The following is a 16,528-nucleotide window of genomic DNA, read 5'->3' as shown; positions in this document are numbered from 1 at the left end:
TGAATTACTTGTAAGGTTCTAGTGACCCTCTACACTTACCTTTTCAGATCTTCCCAGTGTTGCCAATTCCTGAGTACTTCCCATCCAGTGTTGGGTCCTTTAACAATGCCCACACCTTATAAATAATAACTTTGTTAACCTCTCTCCCATTACCCCTTGAGTGTACCAGAAGCCTTACTAATATACCCACTCTTCCAGGTCTCTGCAGAAGAGACATCAACTGTCGTGCTTCCCCACCCTTAGCCCTGCCCTAACTGCTTAGCCCTTTGCCATCCATTTCCCATCTAGTCTTTTCTACCACTGTCCTTACATGACTGCTTCCTTTCTTTTCTCTTTCAGTGCCTTATAACATCAAATTGCATCACTTGAAAATATCTGTCATTTTTGCTTTTTATCACTTCTTATTTTCCTTGTGCTGTGTTTCCATAAGAAAATGATGTGTAGTTAAATTAAGGCCATATTTCCACCCAAATAAAGCATATTTAAGGCAATTAATTGCATAAGTCAAGATACTCATCACCATATTTTTCTGAAAAATTGCTTTAGCTTCCAATTTTCTGACAATTGGTTTGGTTAGGAAAAAACTCTTCTTCCACTACATTTTCACTTGAGTACACAGAAGAGATTCCTACTCCCAACCTTACCTCTCGGGTGGGGGGGTGGGGGAGTGTTATATAATGTGTATTTTCTACTTAGATCGCTACCTCTTACCTTACTCTCCCCAAAGGGAGAAAGGACAGAATGAAAGGTCAGAATCTACACTAGTGGGGCAAGAGTAGCTAATGAGCTCTGCCTTCATTCTCTGACCTGCCCACACACATACCAGGCTTCTTTTCTCCGTATGGCAAGGAGACCAGACTAATCCTTCCTTCTTGGGGAAGAAGCCCGCCCTTCCTCTCCACGTTCTACTGACAACCAGGTGTTGAGGGGAGGCCTAAAGCCCATGTCACTGGTTAAATAAGCTGACTTCAAATCTTCTGTGCAGGCAGAAATGAATCCTAAGGTTGAGATGTTGTGTGGGAGTAGGAGGCACCATTTTGTCCTCAAGTCCACACTAAATGCTTTCCAATCCAGTTCTTAACATACAGTTGTATGTCTGAGGAAATTATTTGATGTTTGCCCAGTTGCTAATAAAACTAATTATTTGATCTACATTTAGCTAGTCATTCTGTGAATCTTGGACTTACAAACTCTAAGAGAGGCCCAAGTCTGATTTAGAACGCAAGGAAGCAAAAGTTCTATTTTAGAAGAAAAAATTCAGTTATAACCTCTTGGATATTTTAATAAAAATAAACAAATATATATAGTAAGTATATATTTTAAATAAAAGTTAGCAGAGATTATAGTACTCTCATGACTATTCTCTACTTCTTCTAGATAGAATCCCAGATTTTTACCTAGGACTTGGTCACTCAGAAGACTACATTTCTCCAGCCTTCTTTGCTATGATTATTAGCAGTGGTGAAGTTATCTTTTGAAATGTTGTCTTAAAGGAAAAGCACATGTCTTTCTCATGCACCTCTCTCTTTCCTGTTGGCCAGAATTTGGACATGATGTTTAAAGTTCAATTAGCTATTTCAGGTCATGTCCCAGTGATGGTAGGGCAAAAAAGTCACAACCTAGTCCAAGTCGTTGCATTATTTGGATTCCTAGAACCACTTGATTGTTCTTCCTGCTGCCATTCTTGCCTCTCTCAAATTTATTCTACACCAGTAACCAAATTGATCTTTCAAAAAAAATCAGATAAAATAAAATAATCTTACTCAAAGCCCATCAGATTTCTCCCAGACTTTCCTTGATTCCTTCCTATGGTGGTCTCCTCACCCTCATTAGTTCCTCATCATCCTATTTATTTCCTTCATTACACTTGACCACAGCCTGTATTAATTGGCATATACCGTTTCCCCCACTAAAATGTATTCTACAGGGGTCATCTTTGTGTTGTTTACAACCATAACATGAGCTTCTAGCACATAGTAGAGGTTCAATACATATTCACTGAAAGAAAAATTAATACATCCGATCCATCAATCAAGGACCCCTTTTATTATTTTTCTCCATGCATTGTGATTTTGAAAGATTTTTCTATAAAACTATTTAAGTAAAAATTCACTCATTTCCCACTTTCTTTATTACTCAAAGATCTACTCATTTGCTAAAGCTTCTGATCTGCAAGAGATATCTCTTTTTACCAAGCTGATAGGTGATAAAATTCAGTTCAAATCAACCAAGTGCCATTTTAGTTGTAGCTGTGCAGGCTCATTGTAGGGAAACATACAACTGCCACTAATAAATATTTTAAAATATTTGCCCCTTCTTGCTTATCTTCATCTGTAAAATGGATATTCTAGTCAGGGCTGAGACTGCTTCTATCTCCCTTAAATGGACTATGTTTCTCCCTGCTTCCATGACTGAGTCTGACTGCACGTGAGAGGGTAAAATGGGGTATTACTGAGATGCAAAAGGGGCTGATGGACTTAAACACAATAAATATTCATTCATGGTCCAGAAGTTTACAATTCTACTTCAGCTGCCTTTTTTGGGTTTCCACTGTTTGTATAACAAAATACTATGGATAAGCATAAAATTTGCTTTGTCTATTCATAACACTATGAACCTTCCATCCATTTCTCTGTTTCTGGTTTGACAAAGATCTCTGAAGAGCCAATGACACCCCCTTTAGGTAGCAATGAGCCACCTAAAACACAGTTCAGAAGAAGCCTCTCAGAAACCTGGCAAATTTAAGTCTTCCTGTAAGACACTCATATACATCTGAGGATAGGTTTGCAGACAGAAGACAATTTAAGACCTGGGTCACACACATCTTCACCATCAATTCCTGCCCAAAAGATTTTTGTTCTTGTTTATCTCTCCAAACAACTGTGTCCATTGATTGTCAAACTTAATAGTGGAGGAGGTTAGTGAGGTGGGTTCCTCATGCTGTTCAATAGCATCATTGGTTTTCTCTGTTAAAGATCAGCTTGAAGCTATGCTCTTTCCTCAGGGGGTAGTGCTTGCCCATGCACTTCCTCAGTAATGCTGGCCTTAGCAACAGCAGCCATCACTATGATAACTTCCTGCCACCTGGTCTTGGGATGGATTTATTGTTGTTACAGAACCAGGTCCAGGAAACTATAATGATTATAGCCATTTAACTTTGCCATTTCAAATGTGACTACTTTTCTGGTATGAAAACCACTAGCACTTGTGGCAAAACAGGAGTATATAATCAAAAATTAGATAAAAATAAGAGTGTTGGAGCCAGAAGTCAATGTCTAGCATTGACCTTCCCCTCCCCACATTGTCTTGTGCTGTCATGCTCCTCTCAACTTCACAAAAATGAATAAGGAGTGAGACGGAAAGGAGGAAGGAAAAGTAGAGCCAAAGAGTAGAATAATAATGAAGAGTGATGACTATCCTCAGTTTGCTTCCAAAAACATAAGGAAATACTACTCTTCTCCCAAACCAAGACCTACTCAAAGCAATCCTCACTGCGCAATAGACAGATAGTAACATTCCTGTTTGTATAAGTCAGCACCAAGTGTAAAATTCAGTTCCTGGCTTTCTTCTCAGTTCAGTTCCCACAGTTGATTCAAAGGGACACAAACTTTTGTGTGTTGACACACAGTGGAGCTTAGTAAAAGAAAAGGAAAGGAAGTCTATTGATACAGGAAATTGTGGAGGCCATAAAGAGAGAGAGAGAAAGAGAGAGACAAGGAGAGAAAATTTACTGTACTCTATTTTTATCCTTCTCTCCCACATCAGCTCATTCAGAGTAAGCAAACTCTATCTACACACCCACACTGAAAAGGCCTGTGGTTAATTAACATAGCTGGTATAGCATGATGTTGGTACTTTTAAAGTCACAAGTTTAATTTCATTAGGGCCAGGATGTAGACTGTACCCCTCACCAGAACCTTTCTCCTCACAAATGCACAGCACAAATAACAAAGCCAACCAGAGAGAGGAGAGACAAGGTCAATTCATTCTCACTCCTAGATAAATAATTCAAAGATGGCTTGCTACTGATGTGAATCTGAAATTTCAGAGGCAAATATGAAGATCTAGTCATAGGAAGCACACTTTCTTCAAAACATAAAGAGTACATTTTTGTATGTATATATATATGTATATATATATATATGAAAGTATACATACATATTATACTTACAAAGTCATTTCTTGGTTTCACATAATCCATTTGGATATTCTACCGAATTGCTATATGGTACATTTTCTCACCCTTTTTTCAAAGGTTTCGTGGGAGTCAGGGAAGTGGCACACTCAAATTAGGGTAACTCCAGGAGGGTTCATAAAGGGACTATTTTGGAGGCAGGAGCAGTATTTAGCCAAAATCCAGTAAAAGTCCAAAAGGGGCAGTTGTCACCTCTGAGCCCTATGGGCTAGAGAAGAGAGCAGTTATAGAACGCAGAAGGAATCATGAATGAAAGCCATCTTGAGAGAAGCAATGTCTTCCCTGGGGAGACACAGCCAGCCCCCGGTAACTCCACAGAAAGGGATCCAGAAGAATTATACCTTGACCTCCTACTGGTTCTTTCCTTGACCAAACTCCCTGAAAATCAAGGAGTAAGGGAACCTGTTGATATTGTCTAGACAAAATTGTCTCCCAAAACAGTGAACAGAGAAGGCAAGAGAGAGAAGGTGGAAATGAGGGGCAAGCAGACAATATCCATCTCAGGTATCATTTATCACTGATCATTAGACATTTTAAATAAATTTACATATAACTGTGCAGATTTCCATCTTCTTATATTATTTTTTCATAACTTGATGATTTCAAATACCTTTGGCAGAACACTTACACTAGGACAGTTTAGTTTGACTATTGGAAATTCCAACCCTAAAAATTAACCAATTCAGTTAAAATTTCTTTTGAAAAATAAGTAATGCCCTGTTTGAAAAAGAACAGCAATGATGTTAATCAAATTGATAATGACATTCTAACCTATTTATTTAAAATGAAAGACAAGCAATCCATGAACAGAAGAAATTTACATATAAACAACCATAATTATACCCTATAAGATTAATAAACTTTTTTTTATGTCTGCTAATTACATTTTACAATGAGAAAGCACAGTAGGTCCTAAGGGAAAGAGTTGTTATAATCTATCAACTCACTAGTAGTGTGGGAATTTTTAAGCCTAACCACCCTGCATATATTCATCCAAAAGTTCTAATAGCAAGTTGGATTTAAAACTTTCACTTTTTAAGGAAGAGACTTTAATATTTCAACTAGTTCTGCGGTTCTTCTAATGTATGGTTTCTCCTGACCTTCAATTTTTCCTTATTCAAAGATAAATGAACGCTATTTTTTCTAATTTCCATACATTTCACTACACTGTAATTTCTAGAAAATGATAACTAGTACATATGCAAAACTGCAAATTAAAATGGTTAATTCAATACACAAAATTTTTCTGATTTGTGATTAAATTAATGTCTTTTTAATGGTTACTTTTTGATTAGTCCATTCAACAAATTAGCTCCCACTACATTCCAGACACCATGACAAGCTCTGGATATAGGGCAGCAAACAACACATGGCCATTCCACCCCTACGAAGCATATGGTCAGATGAAAAAGGCATTAAAGAAACAATCACCCAAATAAATATTTAACAGCAATTGTAATAAGGACCATGAAAGAGAAGCATAAGCTGCAAAGAGTAATGGGGTAACTCATCTTCTCTGAGGGGGACTGGGAAGGCTTCCCTGAGGAAATGACATTAAGCTGACACATGAAAAGTAAGGGAAAAAAGACAAGGAACAATGAACACCAGCCACAGAATTTCTCACTTCAGCCTTTCTTCAGATGTGTAAACCACCCAATTTGTACAAGTGAGGAGGATGGGCAGTTGACTGACAGGTACTTAATTTTAGAGTACCTGTCTCTAAATTTTAGGCTGCATAATATTATAACAAAGACCACCACTGCCCATGCTTTTCACACATACTATTTTCAACTAGTATATGTATAATTTGGGTTCTCATATCAGAACTATTTAAGAAAATATGTAATTTTCAGTAAGAAACCACATTATGTTCTCATAGATCCTGAGGTTTATAAGGGTCAGGAATGAATGAACAAATGAATGGATAGATAGGAAATGAAAGAATGGATAAATCCAGGAGAAACTAAGGCCGTAGGGGGAAAAAAACAACTTTAAGGCAAGAGCACGGGGGTGGGGAGGGCAGCATATTTTATATTACTTATAAGCTCTGATACTTGTTTCCTTTAGGAAAGTAAAAAAGTGATTGAAAAGTAAAAGAAACACTTCATTTTCACTCAGGCAGTGAAGCCTTTGGGATAGTATTTCAAAAGACATGAGAAGGAGGCTAGAAATAACCCAGGAGGAGAATAATTTGGACCTTCCCCCCCCCCCTTACAAGATAATATACATTTTCAGCACCTCTCAGGAGGAGGAAAGAGAAATAAATGGATCTGTCCACCTCTGAAAACTCTGCTCAGTGACCCAGCATCCCAGAGAGACAAGGAGAATGTCATTCCCTGATTTCATTATTTCTAACTACTATTGCCATAATTCCACTGGATTCTCGAGTAAAAAGATACCTTCTTGGAAAAGTTTTCATGCAGCTTGGGATTTTGAAATGAAATCTATCTCTAAATATTCTTTTAAACAAAAGGTGGGGAAAACTTCTCAATGAGTCCCTTAGGGCAGTAAAAATTTTCTGTGAAGAGATTTTTTTTACATGAGTATGAAAAATTGATCGATTATGATGTGTTAACATTAGAAAAACCAAAATGATGCTGTGGCATGCTCTTAACATCATTTGCTAAATCACTTAAAAATTTAACTCTCCCACCCACTCATTCCCATCACTGCTGACTTCAAACTATCACCTAGCATTTAATTTTCCACTTCTGCTGATTTCCTTGCTGTGCAATCACCACTGTGGTTCAATTTTTCCCCCAAGCATGTCAGCAGTAAAACATTAAAAAAATAAAAAGTTGGTAATTATAACCAATGAATTGAAATCAAACTTTAAGCTGGCAAGTATTCCATTTAGACTGGCATTTTATCACTCAATAATATACGATTTGAATCCTAAAAATGAGGTAGAATGTTGATAAAGACATTTGTCTCTGCAAGTAAGTTTCCCGATTGACAATTTCTTGGATTTTCAGGGATTACCCACATTCACTGATATACTGGTTTTAAACTTATTATTTATCCTCGAGCTGGCATTCAGGTACTGATTCTAAACACCAAAAACTACTGGAAATTTTCATTTCCTTTATGTTGTATAAGCTGGTGAATTCGGGATGTTAGAAGAAGTTAAGGTCTTAATTATAGCTCCATTGACATAGGAAAAAACCCCACCACATTCCAAAAACCAAATAGTTGATTTCATAAATGGCCATCATTGGATAATAGCAAAAGTAGATGGACAAATGTAAGTGAGTCATATTCTATTATTCTACAAGCACATGGTTCCTCTGCCAAGCAACATCACTATAACCTTAGGCTCCAAAGGGCAGCACATTAAGTTTCTCCAAAATGAACTAATTAGCCCTTTTATTACCATCTCTGCCCCATCCACAATATTTTTTTAAGACTATGGGAACCCTGGGTGGCACAGCGGTTTAGCGCCTGCCTTTGGCCCAGGGCGTGATCCTGGAGCCCCAGGATCGAATCCCACATCAGGCTCCGGTGCATGGAGCCTGCTTCTCCCTCTGCCTGTGTCTCTGCCTCTCTCTCTCTCTCTCTGTGTGACTATCATAAATAAATAAAAAAAATTTTAAAAATTTTTAAAAAAATAAAAAAAAATTTTTTTGAGACTAGCTTACTGCTCTTGATAAACTTCCTTTATATGTCATATCCCACCTGCACACCTAATGAAACTCTATGTGTGCACGTGTGTGTATGCATGCATACCTATACTTACGTATGTGTGTTTGGTTGATTTTGCTAATATTTATTTAACATGTTATACTGGCCAAGAACTTGCTAAGTGCTCTATCCCAATTTTATGGATCAAAAAACTGAGACCCAGGGATCCCTGGGTGGCGCAGCGGTTTGGCGCCTGCCTTTGGCCCAGGGCGCGATCCTGGAGACCCGGGATTGAGTCCCACGCCGGGCTCCCAGTGCGTGGAGCCTGCTTCTCCCTCTGCCTGTGTCTCTGCCTCTCTCTCTCTCTCTCTCTCTCTCTCTGTGACTATCATAAATAAAAAAAATAAAAAATAAAAAAAAAACTGAGACCCGGAGAAGCTGAGTAACTTCCCTGAGGCTAAATAATTTGTAAATGGTAGAATGGAATTCAAACATAGGCAGTGTGAATCTTGACTCATCTCTTAAGCACCTCTACCCTCTACTAACCTTACGTCTATTTTAAAATGTTCATTCTTCAGTAGCTTTGCCTTCCATGAGTGCTCAAGTTCCTAAAAGTGCAACCACAGTTTCCTGTTCTCAACTCTTCTAGTCACATAAACAACTCTCTCAGGGTTTCAGGTCATGATTCAGCTAGAGCTTGGATACTACCATCACCACATGGATCATCATATTGAAAAATAAATATTAACATCTCTTATTAGTAAATACGATCTCCCTCCTTTGGTTTCTATCAAAGTCCCCTATTTGGAGGGAGCCTTCTGAGCCAAATTGGGTACCAGCAAATTGGTCAGAGGTGATGTGGGCATATGTAGAATTTGAGCAGTTTGGCTAACAATCACCCAGGTCCACAGGACAGTCAGGGGCAAAGGGGATAGTTGAGTCCCAAAGGCCATAAAAAGCATGTACAAAACACAACAGGGGGTGGTTAGCAGAGGCAGAAATCAGGAAAGGTAAAAGGATACTGAAAGGTATTCCAGGCAGTGGGGACAGTATTTGACAGAAACAAACATATGAAAGAATATGCTTAGGAAAAGCAAACAATTCAGTGGTCTTTGTACAAGATGTTCACAAGTCCAGTTCAGTCTGGTTTTCTGTTTGTTTGGTTTGGGTTTTCACTTCAACAAGCATTCATTAATCACCTACTGTATGCCAATAATCTTACTTGGCTTCCATGAAAAATCACTCTTCCAATTTTCCTTGTAAATCTCTATCTCCTATGTTGGCTATTTTTCCTTTGTTTCTTTCTTTAAATGTTAGTCTTCTTCAAGATATGACCTACACCCCCTTTTCTTTTCACTTCACATCCACTTCAAATCTATCCAACCAGTATGAATCTTTTTTCTGAGCTCCACATCCATGTCCTTGAAATCTCTTGAGTGTCCAACTGGTATGTCGAAGCATCTCCAGAACTTATAACATTTTTACCAGCACAAATTGGCAACTGGTATACCAAAAGTCTCAAACCACATCAAGCTAATCAGTGTGGCTCCAAATTTATCTAAGTGCTACATACTTTATTGTGTGTGACAATTTCTAACTACCTACATGGTATGGAGCATTTTCCTCCTACAGCATACAATCTATGACTTTGGTCTACCTTGTCTGGCCCTCATCTTTCCTGTGTCTTTCAGTCATCAGGTTAGCCACCATAAATGAAGATTTTTTTAAAAAATAAATTTAAGTCCTAATTTCCTTGAGAGAAAAAAAAATACCCATGTGCTTTGGTATGAAAGATATATTCACATTACAAAAGGTTGATTTCTTACATTCCACATATGAGTGAAACCATACAGTGAAAGGGATTATAAAAGAAAGGAGGGGAAAAAATAAGAGAAAGGAAGAGAACTGAGAGGGAAAAATTAGAGAGGGAGACACACCATGAGAGACTCCTAACTTTGGGAAACAAACAAAAGGTTGTGGAAGGGGAGGTGGGTAGGGAAATGGGGTATCTGGGGGACTGGCAATGAGGAGGACACTTGATGGGATGAACACTGGGTATTATACTGTATGTTGGCAAATTGAATTTAAATTTTAAAAATGTAAAAAAAAAAAAAACAAAACAAAAGATTGATTTACCAGCATTGACTACAGTATCTGTAGTCATTGAAGTTTTCTCTGTAATCTTGATTCTCAGTGTTGTCAGCAAACCCCACAGCACCAGCATCACCTGGGAGCTGTTTAGCAATGCAGAACCTCAGGTCCCACCTCAGACCTACTGAATGAGAATCTGCATTTTATCAAGATCTCCAGGTGGTTCCTGTGCATAATAAAGTTAAAAAAGTACTGCTCTAATCTAAAACATTGAATGTGTACTCAGGAGCCCCATATTTTCTTTTGAAAATTTTCCATTTCATACTCAAAAGGATTTTTAAATGCATTCATTGCAAGGATTATTTTGGTAGATCTTGATGTTATCATCATGAGGAGATATAAAAGCTCCCTCTAAGCTCACTTTATGAAGAAGTTGGTGCCTTGAACATGATGTTCATTTCCCCTAAGGTGAACATTTCCTAACAAGCCAGAAATTTCTTTTCAAAAAATATCCCACTACTCACAAATTATAATCATATTTTAAGAGTATTATGTTTCAATTCTTATATCAAATGCTGGCTCGAAGTTTATTTTTGGTGTCATGGTAAATTTATAGATCCCTGAATACATCATGTTGAGTGTTGAGTGCCAGTAAGAGGTTTTTAAAACATATCTTTACTTATTTGAAAATAAAAGATGAGTTTCTGAAAAACAAAAGTTGACAAAGGCTGCATGATTGAAAGTCAAATTTAAGATGCAATGTACCTTGTCATCAATAAACTTCCCATAGCATTCATATGCAGCAAGATAATTTAGTGACATACTCATTTTTATCTGATTCTTTAGGAAAACCATGAAAGATTTTTTTTTCCTTTTTCCTACTCTTTTTTCTCCTTTTGTGCCCTCCACAAGAGCAGTCAAGCCTGTGCTCCCTAGAGAATAAACAGGTTTTGTTTTCAGAAGCCTTAGCTCACAAAGGCTATATATCTAAATTATATAGAGAAGGTGGATCATTCAAGATTTGAAGAAGAGGAATTGGACATGGAGAGAGAGAGTACTGCTTCATGAGAGACTGGAAATGATGAAGATCTTCATTTTGCTCCCTTCCAATGTCTCAGAACCCAAGAACCTCATCAAAAGAGTCCTTTACCTGTGTTTGCCATGGAAGGAATGGAGTCACTGCCTTTTAATAGCTCATGGGAGCTACTGTGAGCATCTTGATAGCGAACATCTCTGTAGCACTTGAAACTGAAATATAGGCCTGAAATATGACAATTATTGAATTTCTTAACATACTAATCAATGTGGCTCAGTGCTAGAGTTATTTGGTACAGAAGAAAAAATTTCCTTGCACTTGAGTGTTAAAGAACAAATGTATTCCTTGAATACTACCCTCTCAGAGGGTAGGCTCATGAGCTAAGACTCTGGACACTTTATTCTTTAGCAGATTCTAAGAAAGTACTTTGTACACAGTAGATGATCCATATATGTTATTGATTAACTGCCTAGTTGACAGTAAAACAACTCAGGATTCCTGACTTTCTATATCGGCAGCCTACCTGGTAATACTGCTTCTCAAAAGCTTCCCACATTTTTGGTGCTTAACTGAAAATACACTTTTTTTTTATGAAGAGCTAACTTCTTTTTCATAGACCATAACTTAGATATATGAAGACATTTATTGTCTTTCCAATTCTCTCTAATTTTCTAAATAATCTAAATATGTAAATGTTTTCATAATGGTTTGCCAGAAACTGAATGTAAATATCGTTGGGCCCTCTTTTTTGAAAAGAAGCAAAAAAGGAAAGAAAACAAAACCTTTCAGGCACTTCTGTCTTGAAAAATAATACTATTTCAACCCAAACTTGATGAGATTTATACATTGCTTTTTAGATGTCCTTTAATTTTTTAATTTTAAGGAATAAAATTTGAGAAGGTTTAAAACAGTTCATAATGTCATTTAAGAATATAAACTACCTTAAATTAGGACTAGGAATACTGAAAATGTAAACTTATTTCTTTCTTAAATAAATAGAGTGGGACAAGTCAGATTCAAGGTGGCTTTTTTTTTTTTTAAATCAGGACAAACACAAAAGAAGTTGAAGAATTGGAAAGGTTGAAATATGGGGGGAAAATATTTTTAAACAAGTAATGAAGAGACTATTTTCAGGAGAGGATTCAAGAAAAGTGAGGTTAAATACTAGGGCACCTGGGTGGCTCAGACAGTTAAGCACTGGATTCTTGATTTTGGCTCAGGTCATGATCTCAGGGTTGTGAGATCCAGCACTACTTCTGGCTCCATGCTCAGTGGGAAATCTGCTGGAGATTCTCTCTCCCTTTCTGTCTCCCTCTGCTTCTCCCACCCCCCACTTGGGTGTTCATGCTCTCTCTCTCTCTCTCTCTCTCTCTCTCTTAAATAAATAAATAAATAAATAATAAATAAATAAATAAATAAATAAATAAATATTTTTAAAAAAGGTTAAAGGGGATCCCTGGGTGGCGCAGTGGTTTGGCGCCTGCCTTTGGCCCAGGGCGCGATCCTGGAGACCCGGGATCGAATCCCACATTGGGCTCCCGGTGCATGGAGCCTGCTTCTCCCTCTGCCTATGTCTCTGCCTCTCTCTCTCTCTCTCTCTCTCTCTCTCTCTGTGTGTGTGTGTGTGTGTGTGACTATCATAAATAAATTTTTAAAAAAAGGTTAAATACTGGATGAAAAACTATAATTAAAGTAATAAGGCTAGAAATTGAGGAGAAGAAGATTGGTGGAGATAGAAGTGAGGCTTGAGGACTGAACATCAGAAATAGGAAAAGAAACCTGAAAGAGGAAAGTGAAAAGTGGGAACCTTTAGCAAGGAAAGGAACAGGCAAAGAAGCCACTGTTTTCTCTCCAATCTTCCATCCTTGCTAAGAGGCTAGTGCAGACTTAGTTCAGGGTAGTCTCATTCTATCTAACGATTCTCTTGGGTTACTGAGTCCCATCATGACTATCAGACGGATTTTGTAATCAACACATCTGTACTTATACAAATGTAACTGCATTATTCTGCCCATAGTTTCTGATTAAACATTACCAAATTTTCTTCAAAAGCTCTGTGTCAATATAGGTTAAGTATTCTTTAAAAAATTTTTAGAATACATGTTTTTCTTTCTCATAAGAAATAAAAGCCTTCACCTAAAGGTAAGCTCTTAACTTCCCACCCCCAAACTGACAAACCTAACTTGCTGGGCATCCATTCTCTCTCCCTTCTTTCTGTTACAAGATGATAAATCACTTTTTCTATCTAATATCAAGTTTCAACTCGTGCTCTGAATTGCACATACAACAGGCTTTCTGCTTTTAACATTACAGAATATCCCCTCTCTCTAAATCATTAACTTAACTTCTCAACCAGGTCCTTCCCGTCTATACTTGTATTTACTCGGGCCTCTCCTATTTAAAAAGAAAACATTTTTTAAAAAGAAAAAAATGTAACCATTTCTGAAACTCTCATTTTGTCTCCCTTTACAACTAAACTTTTAAAGATGATCTAAACCTACCCTCTTCATTGTCTTACCTCCTGCTCTCCTTGCAATATTAAATCTGGCTTCTGTCTCAGTGCTCTACTGAAATTGCTTTAGATAAGGTCACTAAAATCTTTTGTGTTCCAAAATCCAGTGGCCAATTTTCAGTCCTCACTTCTCTTGAACCAGCATCATTAAAATTTTGACAATTCATTCCCTGGCTTCTACACACTCTCTCCCAGTTTTCTCCTACCTCTCTAGATGTTACTTCTTTGTCACCTACTCTAATTCATCTTTCTCTGCGTGGAATTTAAAAGTGAAGTTCCTTGAAGCCTGACCCAAAGCCCAATTTTCTTCACATACTTCCTTTCTTACAAGTGATAACATCCAATCATGCTAATGACTTTGATTACCATCCATGTTACTGCTATTCCCAAATTTATTTCACCAGCCCAGATTTTTTTCTCTAAAACACAAATCTAACACCAATTGGATAATGGATTTACACTTAGAAATTTCAAACTTACCTTAAACTCAATATGATCAAAACTGAATATACAGACTCATGCTTCTGGCCATGATGGAATAACTAGGACCAGCTGTACCCCACCACCACTGTAAACAACTAGAAAACTGGATAAATTATATGAAATAACTACTTTTAGATAATAGGCAATTCAGGACCACAACCTCTGAGAAAGGGAAACAAATGAGTTGAGCCCTATGATTGCCCTGGCTTTCTGTCAGGACTCATCTTCTGGACTGTGAAGTAGGAAGGGACATGTCAGGCAGGACAGAATGATCCCCTGAATTGAGAAAATAGAGTTCAAAGAAGCTAAAGTGGCAGAACTTTGTAGGTCAAAGAACTGGGAAAGAGGAAGTTATGTAGATAAAGAGCTCCAGAAATCTGCATCCGCTTCCCCTTGACTCCTATGCTAATTACTAAGTACACTGTACACCCTAAATCCTTAGACTTTTATTTGTCAATGATACCTCAATGAAGCTAGAGAAAAAAAAAACAAAACAAAACAAAAAAATAAAGCTAGAGAAAACAACAGAAACTCACTTTAATACAAAAATACAGAGAGGTTAAAAAGAAAAAGGAAAAATTAAAACTATATACCATAGAAACACTAATCGTAAGAAAGCTAAAATAGCAATGACTAGACAAAGAAGATCAGAACAAGCAATACTTTCTGACAAAGGACATTTCATAATGATAGAAACACAATAAAAAATAACAATCCTACATTTATATGAAACTAAGTATAGATTACAAATTGTATGAAGCAAAACCTGACAGACATCAAAGGAGAAGTACATAAATCTAAAATTATAACTGGAGATTTTAATCACTCAGGAATTGATCATTGATTTTATCTTTTAGGAATTGATAGAATAAGAAGACAGAAAATAGGTTAGAATACAAAAGATTTGAATAATACTATCAACCAAGTTGACTTAATACACACTTACAAAACACTCTGTCCAATAAGCAACACAATACATATTATTTTGAAGTGTGCAGTAAATACTAAGATAGACTATATACTGGGCCACAAAACATGTTTCAAAAACTTTTAAAAGGCTGACATTATGTCAAGTCTATTATGTGACCATGATGATATAAAATTTAGAAATCAGTAACAGTCAGATATCTGGTAAATCCCTCAAATAATTGGATATTTAAACACATAGTTATAATGAGCTCATAGGTCAAAGAATAAATCTAAACAAAAACTAGAAAATGTTTTGTATTTAATAAAAATTATAACACAACAGATCATAATTTAGGAAATGCAGGTACAGCAGTCCTTAAGAGAAAGGTATAGTTTTAAATGATTTAAAAATTAGGAATAAAAATAAAGATCCTAAATCAATTAACTAAGTTTTGGCTTTAAGTTGCCACAGAAAAGAGAATTAAAACCAAAGTAAGAAGAAGGAAAGAAATAACAAATATAAATCATATATTTGGGTATAAAAATAGAAAGCAAACAATGAAGGTAACAAAATCAAAACCTATTTCTTTTTAAATCTCCACAAAATTGATAAACTCTATCTATACTAATTAAGAAAAAAACATCAATTACCAGTATCAGGAATAACTAAGAGAACATCACTATAGACTCTACAGACATAGTAAGCATAATAAAGAAATATATTATGAACAACCTCATGCAAATAAATTCAACAATTTAGATAAACAAATTTTTAAGTTGAAGACACAAATTATTTTTTTTAAATTTTTATCGAAAACTTGAATAGCACCATATGTATTTTTAAAAAGTTGGAGGGATGCCTGGGTGGCTTAGCAATTGGGCACCTGCCTTCAGCCCAGGGCATGATCCTGGAGTCCTGGGATCAAGTACCACATCGGGCTCCCTGCATGGAGCCTGCTTCTCTCTCTGCCTGTGTCTCTGCCTCTCTCTCTCTGTGTGTGTCTCTCATGAATAAATTATTAAAATCTTTTTTAAAAATTGGATGTGTAATTAAAAGCTTTGCCATAAAGAAAACTTCAGACCCAGATGGTTTCATCGGTAAATTCTTTTAAACTTTTAAGGAAGAAATAAAACAATTCTACACAAACTCTTTCAAAAACTAGAGAAAGGGTGCCTGGGTGCCTCAGTCAGTTAACTGACTGCCTTGGGCCCAGATCATGATCCCAGAGTCCTGGGATTGAGTCCTGCTTCAGGCTCCCTGCTCCAGAAAGAATCTGCTTCTCCCTCTCCCTCTGCTTCTGCCTGCCACTCCCCTTGCTTGTGCTCCCTCTCTCTCTCTCTCAAATAAATAACATCTTTAAAAAAAAAAATAGAGAGAGATGACACTTATTTTATGAGGATAGCATTATCTCTATACCAAAACAAAAGACATCAAGAAAACTACAACTACTATCTCATAGTCTTTATAAATGTTGATGTGAAATTCCTTAACAAAATATTAGCAAATAAAATCCAGGAATAAATAAAAAGAATAATTAACAAGATAAATAGAAAACCATAAACCTAAACCATACAATATTCTCAACTGATGTAGAAAAAGCACTTTAAAAAATTCAACACCTATTCAGGATATAAAGAAAATTAAATATGTGATTAAATAAATATATAATAAACTTTCAGC

General features: G+C 36.6%; 1 protein-coding gene across 3 annotated transcripts in view; it reads right to left on the bottom strand.

Annotated features, from left to right (window-relative positions):
* Positions 1-16,528, bottom strand: part of GRM8 (glutamate metabotropic receptor 8) — a 745,814-nt gene that overhangs the window by 605,055 nt on the left and 124,231 nt on the right. The gene's annotated exons all lie outside the window — the stretch shown is intronic.

This window comes from Nyctereutes procyonoides, unplaced genomic scaffold (genome assembly GCF_905146905.1).
Source record: "Nyctereutes procyonoides isolate TBG_1078 unplaced genomic scaffold, NYPRO_anot_genome, whole genome shotgun sequence".
NCBI classification, from domain to species: Eukaryota; Metazoa; Chordata; class Mammalia; order Carnivora; family Canidae; genus Nyctereutes; species Nyctereutes procyonoides.
Note: the sequence above shows the minus strand (reverse complement) of the source record. Positions and strands in the feature narration are given on the sequence as shown.